This window comes from Hypanus sabinus, chromosome 3, assembly GCF_030144855.1.
Source record: "Hypanus sabinus isolate sHypSab1 chromosome 3, sHypSab1.hap1, whole genome shotgun sequence".
In the NCBI taxonomy this organism is placed as follows: Eukaryota; Metazoa; Chordata; class Chondrichthyes; order Myliobatiformes; family Dasyatidae; genus Hypanus; species Hypanus sabinus.
This window is the reverse complement of record NC_082708.1, coordinates 111,120,781-111,134,279: the sequence shown is the minus strand read 5'-3', so window position 1 is coordinate 111,134,279 and position 13,499 is coordinate 111,120,781. Positions and strand designations below refer to the sequence as shown.

At 43.2% G+C, this 13,499-nt stretch overlaps 1 protein-coding gene across 5 annotated transcripts in view; it reads right to left on the bottom strand.

The window, feature by feature from the left end:
* Positions 1-13,499, bottom strand: part of rapgef2b (Rap guanine nucleotide exchange factor 2b) — a 357,783-nt gene that overhangs the window by 163,732 nt on the left and 180,552 nt on the right. The window lies entirely within an intron of this gene.

Below are 13,499 nucleotides of genomic sequence, written 5' to 3'. Positions count from 1 at the left end.
AAGAATTAGGGCTGTGCATATGAATAGGACCACCTCCCTGTCTGCTAACAAAGCTGATAGAGTGGTCGCTGCTGGTTCCTGCTCAGCTGAGCTAACCAACTTTCAACAATTAATCTTCACACCACGACAGTGACTGACGTTTAACAGGTCTATTTCTCACACACAAGACAAATATACTATACCACCAGTCATTTTGTCACAGTAACGTGTCACAAGCAAAATATACTGACAAAGTTAATGTCAAAATGGAATATTTTGTAATTGCATTATCATGCTTACTTTAGAGGGCCATGGCTGCAAGCAGTTGGCATAGCAACGGAGAATAAAAGCCATTTCCTGGACAGCAAAAAAAGGTTCCTTTCAAAATATTCAGAAGGGCAGAAGAAATTTTTCACACAAAGCATTCTATAGATCCCTTAGGAAATGTACACCATGCTTTTTGAAAAGACTGAATGCTGCAGCTTTGCATATAATCTCTACAGTCAAAAATCGAAACACAGTGTTCCCTATGCATCTCAAACCGAATTTTGTGTCAGAATAATCAGACAGCGTTGTTCCAGAGGCCCGTCTCTCCCCCTACCCCCGCCCTTTAACTACACAACAGTTACGTATGCAAAGGTGGAACTAACAGAAGGGTAAATCAGGATAAAGTAATAATCAAGAGCCTGTTTTCTGTCAGCTAACATTGTCGGTCCCTTGGGGAGCCCGTCCATTGATTGCATGCTCTGCTTCAAAATGAAATGTACCACTAGACACACTAAATACAAAGCAGCTTTATAACTTTACAGATATCACCTGAGGATCATGTTGAATTTGCTGACAAAACGAACAATTGCTAGAACAATCTTCTTACATAGAACTATACCAACACTCAAAGCACAAACCAAATATCCATCCAGTAGCTGTCTGATAAGCAGATGTCTGCTTGCTTCATAAGCTAAACACATGTCCAAATATACATTGTAAAGCTACTGAAATGAAATTTGGAGGAGTTTATGGAAGCACCCCATCACATGATAATGCATTGCAGTGGGTTTTTTTATTGTTCAATCTGGTGGTAGTCATTATGCAAAACTGAAGTAGTTCTTAAATATAGCTTTATTTGTTTAGCCAACAAATGTGAAAAGGTTAATTGTATCCAGGATGACAGAAAATGAGAGAGCCAAATGCACTCATTCAGTAACTTCTGGTTTCCAGAAATGCCAGCTGCTAACTGAATTTGCATTTGTCACAAACATCAACATTCCAGTTTCTCAGCTGCATAACCAATTCTAATGGACTTTGAATGAGACACTGTACAATGTGTATCGCTTACCTTTAATTTAACTAGGCAATGAAGAATTGCGTCATGCTTTAGTCAAGCCTATCATAAATCTTAAATTACTAATGCCTCATCTTAACAATTTTCCCTACATTCAAATAACTACTTGGCAACAGAACCCTTTTCTCTTTAACAACACATAAAACTTTTTCTTTAACTGAGAATCTTATTAACATAAAATAAAACCTAAAGAAAATTTGGAAGAAACACAAGTGTATCAGGATAAAATCCTGTACAATGAATCACCAATTTTAATTCCAACAAAACTAGCCTATGTACGATTATTGAATGTATTTTCCTAACAATAAACAGCAGTGAATCTTACTTATTTTTAGAACCGCCCATTAAATGGCAGCATTAATCACATCAGCATTTGTTAGCAATCCCATTTCCTGCCATTTGCTTGCAAATGTCGATTAACAATATCCCTTCTGAACAAAGAAGTGACAGCTCAGAATAATGTGTTTATGCTGGCTTCATTGTATTGTGCTCAGGATAGCATCTATTCATAATTAAGTAATAATTCTGCAATCAACATGCTGTTTTCATAACAGAAAAAGCTATGTTAGTTATTTATTAACACACGCACCTAAACTACATGAAACAAATACCCTCAAGGAAGGAGTGCTAGAGTTACTTGGGAGGGTGCAAACCAGTGTGGCAGAGGGTGAAGAAATGAAGCAGTTAGGTCAGCAGGTGGAGTGAGTGAAGAGAAGTAAGGGAATAAATCAAGCAAATCTGCAGGCAAAAAGAGGCAGGGCCAGGATAATGAATGTGGTTGGTTTGATTGTCTGAAATGCATTTACTTTAATACAAAGTATTGTGGGTAAAACAAATGAGTTTATAATCTGGATTAGAACATAGAACCACAATATCATAGGCATTGGTTGAGAGAAAAGCATGACTGCCAGTTTAACATTCCAGGATATAGATGTTTCTGAAAGAATGTATGTGGTAAACTATGTATACCTGTCTGGACGCACTCCTCTGCTGACTGCTCCTGTGGCTCCTCCCACAGACCCCTGTATAAAGGCGATTGGAGGCACTGCTCCTCCCTCAGTCTCCAGGATGTAGAGGTCTCGTTTGCTGCTAATTAAAGCCTATCAATCACCTCCCGTCTCTGAGAGTTATTGATGGTGCATCAATTTTAAAACATGGAGAGCATTTTACGACCCGACAGATTGGATATTGACCCTCAATCTCCAGAAGTCAGCATCGCTTTTGAACTCTGGCTTGCATGCTTCCAATCGTACCTGGAAGAGATTCATGTGACCGAGCTTGCAAATGATGCACAAAATTCTCCTCTCCAGGGTCAGTCCATGGGTATACTCCCTGATCAGAGACCTGCCGACCTACCAAGGGGCAATGGACGCCCTCAAAAGACAATACCTGCAGCCGGTGAACACTGTCTACGCAAGACCTGCTTAGCGACACGGCAGCAACGGGCCGGTGAGTCAAGTGCTGAGTTTGTCCGGGCCCTACAGACACTCGTGCGGGCCTGCGACTGCAGGGGACTGACGACGGAACAGCATGCAGAGCTGCTGGTAAGAAATGCCTTTGTTACGGGGATCAGGTCAGTGTACGTGCGTCAGCGGCTGCTGGAACACGCCAATCTTACCTTACATTCAGCAATCAAGCTGGCCGCAATGCTGGAGGCCGATCAGCATGATGCTGACACTCTCCAGGCGCGCGATCTCCCGCCGGCCCCGTGGACACTGCAGACGCCACAACCCGCCGGCGAATCAACCTCAGCTGCTGCCAGTCGCAAGTCCGTGAAGTCCCCGCAACCCGCCGGCGTATCGACCACGGCTGCTGCCAGTCACAAGTACGCACAGTGTTACTTCTGCGGACTTGAAAAGCACCCCCGAAAATGCTGCCCGGCCCGAGAAGCTACCTGCTCCAGCTGCGGGAAGAAAGGCCACTTTGCCAAGGCCTGTAAGTCCAAACCACGAGCAGGGTTGAGCAGCGCCACGTGCCAGGCATGGGGTTCACTATCTTGGTCGCCACCATCTTGCGAGGAATGGGGGCGGCCATCTTTGTCAGTGCCACCTCACCCCGTCCCAGACCCACGGGTGCTTACCGAGCACCTAAACAGCGATGCAACTCTGGCCTCCGTGACCCTCGACCAAAGCGCTCCACACCAGCTCGCAAGGTCAATGATGGACATCCTGGTGGAGGGGCACAGGATTAGCTGCCTGTTTGACACGGGCAGCACTGAGAGTTTTATTCAACCGGACACAGTGCAATGCTGTGGACTCGTGACACAGCCGGTAAGCCAGAAGGTCACCATGGCTTCTGGATCGCATTCGACAGACATCTGGGGGGGTTGTGTAGCGACATTGGTGGTGCAGGGCACAGAATATCGGAACTTTGCTTTACTGGTCATGCCTCAACTGTGTGCCCCTGTGCTATTGGGGATCGACTTCCAGAGCCACCTGAAAAGTGTGACAATAGAGCATGACAGGACCCTCCCACCAATCACTGTCAGAAATCCTCAGTTTTGTGGGACTTCATCATATACCCCACTACTGACCACACACACACACCGAACCGCACATCCCACCCAACACCATGCCAACGGCCGCGCTACTGACACCACTTGCAGCCTCTCCACCCTCAAGATCCCTCCCCCACTGCTGTTTGCCAACCTGACCCCCGACTGTAAACCTGTGGCAACTAAAAGCAGGAGGTACAGGGCTGGGGACAGGGCCTCCATTAAGTTGGAGGTGCAGTGGCTGCTCAGGGAGGGGATCACTGAGCCAAGCACAAGTCCTTGGAGGGCCCAGGTGGTCGTTGTTCGGACCAGGCAGAAAAACAGGATGGTCGTGGACTATAGCCAGACCATCAATAGGTTCACGCAGCTTGACGTGTACCCACTATCCCGCATCGCGGATATGGTCAATCAGATAGCTCAGTACAAGGTGTACTCGACCATGGACCTGAAATCCGCTTACCATCAGCTCCCCATCCGCCTGGAGGACCGCCCCTACACCGCCTTCAAGGTGGGCAGCAGGCTCTATCAATTCCTGCGCGTCCTCTTCGGTGTTACGAATGGCATCTGTCTCCCAGAGGGAAATGGACCAGATGGTGGACCAGTGCCAACTAAAGGCCACGTTCCCATATCTGGATAACATCACCATCTGCAGTCACGACTGGCAGGATCACGACACCAACCTCCAACGATTTTTCCAAGCAGCCAAAGCTCTTAACCTCACCTATAACAGGGATAAGTGTGTGTTTGGAACCACACAACTTGCTATCCTTGGGTATGTTGTGGAGAATGGGGTCATTGGCCCTGACCCCAACTGTATGCACTCCCTCTGGAACTCCCTCTTCCCACCACCCTCAGAGCCCTCAAACGGTGCCTGGGCTTCTTTGCCTATTACGCCCAATGGGTCCCTCACTACGCAGACAAGGCCCACCCCCTGGTCAAGTCCACCACATTTCCACTCTCCGCTGAGGCCTGCACGGCCTTCAGCCGCATTAAAGGGGACATTGCCAAAGCAACGATGTATGCGGTGGACGAGACCATTCCCTTCCAAGTAGAGAGTAACGCCGCCGACTTTGCGTTGGCTGCTACCCTCAGGCAGGAAGGCTGGTAGCATTCTTCTCTCGTACCCTTCAGGGCCCTGAAATTCGGCACTCCGTGGTGGAGAAAGAAGCCCAGGCCATAGTGGGAGCTATTAGGCACTGGAGGCACTATCTCGCCAGCAAAAGGTTCACCTTGCTGACCGACCAGCGCTCAGTTGCGTTCATGTTCAGCAACCAACAGCAGGGCAAAATATAAAAAAATGCTAAGTTTTTGAGGTGGAGAATAGAACTCTCCACCTACAACTATGACATCCTGGAAGGCTCAATGAGCCCCCTGATGCCCTATCCCAGGGAGCGTGTGCCAGCGCACAGCTCAACCAGCTATACGCCCTCCATGCACATCTTTGCCACCCGGGGGTCACTCGATTTTACCATTATGTGAAAGCATGGAAACTGCCTTACTCCCTTGAGGACATCAGGACGATGACCAGGGACTGCCAAGTCTGCGCTGAGTGAAAACCGCACTTCTACCATCCTGAAAAGGCACAACTTATCAAGGCCACCCGTCCCTTTGAGCGACTTAGTATCGACTTTAAGGGCCCCCTTCCCTCCACCGACCGCAATGTCTACTTTCTCAACATAATCGACGAGTACTCGCAGTTCCCCTTTGCCATCCCCTGCCCCGATACCACTGCCACGTCCATCATAAAAGCCCTGTGCCAGCTCTTTACTCTGTTTGGATATCCCTGCTATATCCACAGTGATAGAGGGTCCTCGTTTATTTACCTTGTCGCCAGTACCTGCTGGCTAGGGGTATTGCTACTAGTAGGACCACGAGCTATAATCCCCGGGGGAATGGACAGGTGGAGAGGGAGAATGCCACTGTGTGGAAGGCCACACTTTTAGCCCTTAGGTCAAAGGGACTGCCGGTCTCTCGCTGGCAGGAGGTCTTCCCCGAGGCACTTCACTCCATCTACTCCCTGTTATGCACATCCACCAATGCCACCCCTCATGAGCGACTCTTTTCTTTCCCCAGGAAGTCTGTCACTGGGACCACCCTACCGGCTTGGCTGTCGTCCTCAGGGCCAGTGCTGCTCTGGAAACATGCGAGGAGCAATAAATACTCCCTGATGGTCGAGAGGGTTCACCTACTTCATGCGAACCCCCAGTATGCCTACGTGGTCTTACCTGATGGGCGGGAGGACACGGTCTCCGTCCGCAACCTGGCGCCCGCAGGAGCACCAGACCCCTACCCCAAACACTCCACGGTGACCATGAACCCCATACCCACCGATGTATATACCCACGAGACACCGCACACACCAAGCCCTACACAGACTCCTCACGACACTCCCATACCGGGAGCCACACACACGCATGAAGGATTACTGACGCCTAATAGGCTGGCACCTCAAGTTAGGCCAGAGCCAGCACAACCACCGTCACCGGTGCTACGTAGATCGCAGCGACAGACTCAACCGCCTGATAGACTTAACCTGTAAACATACTTGTAAGAAACTTCACCCCGTGGGGACTCTCTTTTAAAACAAAGGGGGGGGGGTGAATGTGGTAAACTATGTATACCAGTCTGGACACGCCCCTCTGCTGACTGCTCCTGTTACTCCTCCCACAGACCCCTGTATAAAGGCGATTGAAGGCACTGCTCCTCCCTCAGTCTCCAGGATGTAGTGGTCTCGTTTGCTGCTAATAAAAGCCTATCGCTCGCCTACTGTCTCCGAGAGTTATTGATGGTGCATCAATGTAAAATATTTGGGAAGGCGCATTAATAAATAGGGAGAATATCACAGATACATGGAAAGAACATCTTGAATGGTTCATCCGGCAAGACCACATGGGTAGAGCACAAAACAAAAAAGGAAGTACTCTATATTATAGGTCACCAGGACCCAAGAGAAACAGATATACCACCAGAACATAAAAAGATCTAAACCCAACAGTTATTGTAGTGAGTGGTTTTAACTTTCCCAATATTAGCCAGGACTCCTTAGTGCTGGGGCAGAATTTGTTAGGCCCATCCAGGCGGGTTTTTTGAAATAATATGTTTGATAGTGCAACTAGGAATCAAACCATTCCAGACCTTATGGGGCAACCTCTGACCAGGTGATCAATTTTTCAGTGAGGGTGCATTTTGGGAACTGTGACCATAATTCCATAACTTTTAAGATAGTAATACATAAGCACAAAGCTGATCCTCAACTAAAAGTGCAAAAGAAGGTCAAGGCTAATTACAATATTATTAATTCAGATACTGGGGAAAGTAGACTAGAAGGTGCTGTTTGACAGTAAACATCAGCCACATAGAAATCTGTTAAACGCCAGTTGATTATAGTTCAAGAGAGTATGTTTCTGTGAGGTTGAAAGACAAAAATGGCAAGAACTGGGAATCTTTGATGACAAGAGATATGTTAAGTTTAGACAAAAAGAGAAAAGGATGGATAAGGCTTAGAAATCGTGCATCAGACAAGACTCATGAGAAATATAAATTAAGTTGGAAAGAAATTAATCAGGAAGGCCAAAAGGAGCCACAAAATGTCCTTGACAAGTAGGATTAAGAAGTATTATACAGGTATGTTAGAAGCAAGATAGTAGCTAAAAAGGTAGATGTATTCAAGGATAAAGGAGGAAATTTATGGGTAGAACCAGAGGAAGTGAATTTAAGAGGTGAATTTAAAGTCTGTAACCTGTGGTATTTCGCAAGGATCAGAGGTGGGACTTCTTGGGGAGAATTTCACAGATAATGAAAAGAGAACACCTTTCATGAAAAATGGTGGATCTATGGATAGTCAAAGAAAGTTGCCAAAGGAGGAGGAGATAGATCAATTAGAATTTGGTGAAGAAATGGCAGATAGAGTTTTATATACAGACAAATGTGAGGTAATAAATAGTCCAATGCTGGAGGGAAATACACAGTAAAATGGTAGGACCCTGAGGATGATTAATGTATACATGATGTTGGGATGCAAGTTCATAGCTCCCTGAAAGTGATAATGCCAATGGATATATTGGTATAGGATGCATATAGCATGTTTTCCTTCATCAGTTAAGACATTCAGTGTGAAGGGTGAGATGTCATTATACAAGTATATAAAACGTTGGTTTGGCCACATTTGGAGACTTTTGTGCAGTTTTGGTCCACAAATTACAGGGAAGATAGGGAGGTTCTGAAGCGAGTGAAGAAGAGGTTTGCTGAATGTTGTCTAGATTAGAGAGCATTAAGTGGTTGGACAAATTTGTATTGCTTGTTCAGAAGCATGTAAGGCTGAGGGAGACTTTATATAAGAATATAAAATTATGAGAACAAAGATAGGGTAGTAATCTTTTTTTCTAGGATGAAAATGTCAAATACTACATGTCACAGACTAAGACTAAGAAGAGGAAAGTTTTTATAGCAGATTTGTGAGATGATATTTTTACACACAGAGAATGGTAGGTGCCTGGAACACACTGCCAGGGAAGGTGATAAAAGCAGATATAACTGCAATGTTCAAAAGGCATTTAGATTAACAGTAGATATTGACAAGGATTTCAGTAATGCATCAACAGGAAGAGGATGTAGAGATATAGACCATGTGCAGGCAAAGTAGATTAGTTTCGACTAGCATTATGATTGGCGCAGACAGTCTGTTCCTGTGCAACAATATGCTGGAGAACTCACTAGATCAAGCAGCAATTGTTGGGGGGTGGGGGTGTGGATGGAGAAAGGAACTGTCAACATTTCAGATCAAAACCTGCATGTTGATTCCATACCATGTTGTTTTATGTTATATGATCCTAAAGTGTATTCTATAATTGTTCACCTTTTAATTGCTTTAAAAATATGAAAGAAACCATTAAAAGTATTTCTTTCATTTAAAAAAATCACGGCATCAAATCTTATCAAATGAAGTCTAAAATTAATGTATTCTTGTTTTATTCATTATTTTTTAAGTTAGCAGCCTCTACCATGTTTAGCACAATAAATTAACAATAATTCAAGGGGGATATCCAGATGGAATGAATATTGAACCCGTTAAATCTGATATACTTTCAACCTTTCCCCAAAATATTACATACTTCTATGCTACTTTCAGCAATTATTAGCAACATGAAACTTTCTGAAGTAGATAAAATAAATAAATTAACTACATGCCAGATCTTCACAGGAAAAACCTTCCCCACCACTGAGCACATCTACAAATAACACTGCCACAAGAAAGCAACATCCAATATAAAGGACTCCACCATCCAGGGCATGAAATCTCACTGCTGCCTTTGAGGAGGAGAGTGGATAACTTGATTCACCTCAATACTGAACTGATTCCACAACCTATGGATTCACTTTCAAGGCCTCCAAAAGTCATGTTCTCAGTACTACTTACTTATTTTTTTGTATTTGCAGTTTGTCTTCTTTTACACATTGACTGTTTGTCAGCCTTTATTTCTGTGTAGCTTTATCATAGATTTTTTTGTATTTCTTTTTTGTACTGTGAATGCCTGCAAGAAAATGAATCTTGGGTAGCATACAGTGATTTCTACATAATTTGATAACAAATTTACTTTGAACTTTAATTATCTTATTGTTTGTTAATCCATACCAATCATGATCACTTAATACACATCATTTTAATAATCGTCAAAGGCCCTGGACATCAAGCTCGTAAATGGAGGGGAACAGTCACCTTGGACCAGGAATTTATTTAGACCATCCACATAAATACTTTGGCTATGAGAGCAGGTCAGAGGCTGTACTTTCTGTGAAAAGTGGTACACTTCCTGACATTGGAAGCTTTCTAGTATTTACAAAGTATAGGTCAGGCTAGTGAAAGTACCACTCCCCGATGAGTAACTGTTACAACATTCAAATAACTCAATGACATCATGACAAGCACTCCTGTAAACATTCCCCCCTTATCAACAAGCCACCCTGACAACAACTTACAAACCTGTAATCACTACCACAGAGGAACACAAGGTCAGCAGGCACAAGGAAACATCATCTATAAGTTCTTCTTCAAGTTTTGCAGACTTAGAAATATATCTCCATTCTTTCAATGTCATTAGATTGAATCTTGGAAATCCCTGCCCAACAGTTTTGTGGTAATATTTTACCAGGAATCCAATGTATCACCTCCTTCTCAATAGCAATTAAGGATGGAGAATAGATTCAGTTTTTCCCTAGCAATTCCCACTTCATAACTAAAAACAAAAATGTTTTGACAGTTGTGTATTTAAAATACCATTAATGAGTAATATTGTATGTAATTACATGTTGCTTAATTAATTGTTTTGTTGTTTAAATAATTCACTATGGTTATATGTACAAAGTACATTAATGGCATACATCTTTATGCCACTGCATTATATGCACGCACTTGCTTAAAGTAAAAATAAAGTTAGACTCACATTCCCGGCTCCACATTTCCTTTAAATTAATTTTTATGCCTTGCAGTTATAAAACACGACAGTTACAAAGCCATGTCCTTCAACTTGCACCTAAAAGCTTGGTGCATATAGAATTGCACTGAGCAAACTTACTTTGCCTAAAATGGCTGACCCACTTCATATGTTACAACACAGCTACACTCAAACAAATTTCTAATCTGCTGTTAACAAAAATGTGAGCTATCCTTGGGCGGTGTAACATGCTAAATATACGCAATTCTATTTGCCTTCCTTTCATCTTTTTTTTTAGAAAGGCTGAGCAAGCTAGGGCTTTTCTCTTTGGAATGAAGGACGATGAGAGGTAAAAAAATCTCATCATCATGGGCTGAAGGGCCTGTTCTGTGCTGTACTGTTCTATGATCAATAGCTTAAACTAAATGTTCTTAAAAGATAAGAATGCGAGAAACAGTAACAGCAGTAGGTTATGCAACCCTTTCATCATGCTGTACCATTCAATTAGATAACAACTGTATAATCAATTCCCATATATATTGACTCTCCTGTAGTCCAAAAATTTTCTTTAGTTTTAAATCTGTACAGTGATTCAGCCTTCACAGTTCTCAGATGTTTCAATAAGATCACCACTCACGTGTTCATTACTTCAATGATTATTGCCTAACTTGCTCAATCTTCCCTGATCAGACAATCCTTTCATAGAACACAACACAGAAACAGGCTTTTTGGCCCATCTAATCTATACCAAATTATTAATATGCCTATTCCATCAACTAGCAACCAGACCATAGCCCTCAATACCCTTGCCATCTATGTACCTATCCAAATTTCTCTTATATGTTGAAATCAAACCTGCATCTACCAATTCAGCTTGCGCCTCTTGAGGTAGTACATTGTGGATTTGGAGGTGTGTTTAGGATCGTTATCCTGTTGTAGAAGCTCTTTTTATCTTCAGCTTTTTTACAGACGGTGTGATGCTTGATTCCAGAATTTGCTGGTATTTAATTGAATTCATTCTTTCCTCAACCAGTGAAATATTCCCTGTGCCACTGGCTGCAACACAAGCCCAAAGCATGATCGATCTACCCTCGTGCTTAACAGTTGCGGAGGTGTTCTTTTCATGAAGTTCTGCACCCTTTTTTCTCCAAACATACCTTTGCTCATTGTGGCCAAGAAGTTCTACTTCATCAGTCCACAGGACTTGTTTCCAAAATGCATCAGGCTTGTTTAGATGTTCCTTTGCAGACTTCTGATGCTGAATTTTGTGATGAGGACGCAGGAAAGGTTTTCGTCTGATGACTCTTCCATGAAGGTCATATTTGTGCAGGTTTCATTCCACAGTAGGACAGTGCACCACCACTGCAGAGTCTGCTAAATCTTCCTGAAGGTCTTTTGCAGTCAAACAGGGGTTTTGATTTGTCTTTCTAGCAATCCTACGAGCAGTTCTCTCAGAACGTTTTCTTGGTCTTCCAGACCTCAATTTGAACTCCACTGTTCCTGTTAACTGCCATTTCTTAATTACATTACGAACTAAGGAAACGGCTACCTGAAAATGCTTTGCTATCTTCTTATAGCCTTCTCCTGCTTTGTGGGCATCATTTATTTTAATTTTCAGAGTGCTAGGCAACTGTTTAGAGGAGCCCATGCCTGCTGGTTGTTGGAACAAGGTTTGAGGAGTCAGGGTAATTATAAAGCTTTGAAATCTGTATCACCTGGCCTTTCCTAACAATGACTGTGAACAAGCCATAACCCAACAAGCTAATTAAGGTCTGAGACTTTGGTGAAAGTTACCTGAGAGCTCAAATCTCTTGGGGTATCCAAACTTTTGCAAGGTTCTCCTTTCCTCCCCCCCCCCACTCTAAAATTGTACAAAACAAAAATAATACACTAATCTTGTTTAAAATGTTAAAAAGAATGTTTCATCTTTAACTTCATGACTTTTGGAGATCAGTTCATCTTCTACTCACTTAACTATTCACAGTAACAGAAATTTTGACCAGGGGTGCCCGAACTTTTGCATGCCATTGTAGATGACAAACAACAACCACCTTTTACTCTATGTCAGCAAGATGAAGGAGCTGATTGATTATTGACTTCAAGAGGAGGAAACTAGAGGTCTAGAAGCCAGTCCTCATCAGAGGATCAGAGGTGGAGAGGGTCAGCAACTTTAAATTTCTCAGTTATCATTTCAGAGGATCAATCCTGGGCCCAGCATACAAATGCAATAATGTCAAAAGCACGGCAAAGCCTCTACTTCCTTAGGAGTTTGCGAAGACTCAGCTTGACATCTGAAACTCTGACAAACTTCTAGAGATATCTGGAGGACAATATATTGACTGGCTGCATCACTGCCTGGTCTGGAAACACCAGACCAGGCCCTTGAACAGAAAATCCTACAAAAAGTAGGGAATATGGCACCGTCCATCACAGGTAATGCCCTCTCCACTATTGAACACATTTACACAAAGCGTTGTCACAAAAAACAGCATTCATCATCAGGGACCACCACCATGCTCCCTTCTCACTGCTGCCATCAGGAAGAAGGTACAGGAGCCTCAGGACTCACACCACTAGGTTCAGGAAGTTATAAACCCCCTCAACCATCAGGCTCTTGAACCAAAGGGTACAATTTCAATCAACTTTACTTGCCTGATTATTGAAATGTTCCCATAACCTAAGGACTCACTTCCAAGGACTCTTCATCTCATGGTCTCAATATTTATTGTTTATTTATTATTATTTCTTTCTTTTTGTATTTGCAGAGTTTATTGTCTTTTGCACACCAGCTGAATGTCTATGTTGGCTGGTCTTTTATTGATTCGAGTATTGAGTATGCCTGCAAGAAAAACAATCTCAGGGTTATATAAAGTGACACATATGTATTTAGGTAATAAATTTACTTTGAATTTTGGCTTCTTCCACAAAGTCAATGTCTAATCCAATTTACTACCTCATCCTGAATGTCAAGCGATGGAACCTTCTTAACCAACCTTCCATGTGGTACCTTGTTAGTACCTTGCCTTGCTAGTTAATCTCAGGAATTAACCCCACAAGTGTTCTTTCAACAGGCTCCAATGAACATTTCTTCTTTAAAGAAAGGGTGGCATAGTGGCATAGCTAGCAGAGCTGTTCCTTCATACCTCCAGCAACCCAGGTCCAGTCCTTACCTCCATTGTGGAGTTTATGCATTCTCCCTGTGACTATTTTTTTTAGTCTTCCAGCTTCCTGGTTTCTTAAAGTTATCATAGCC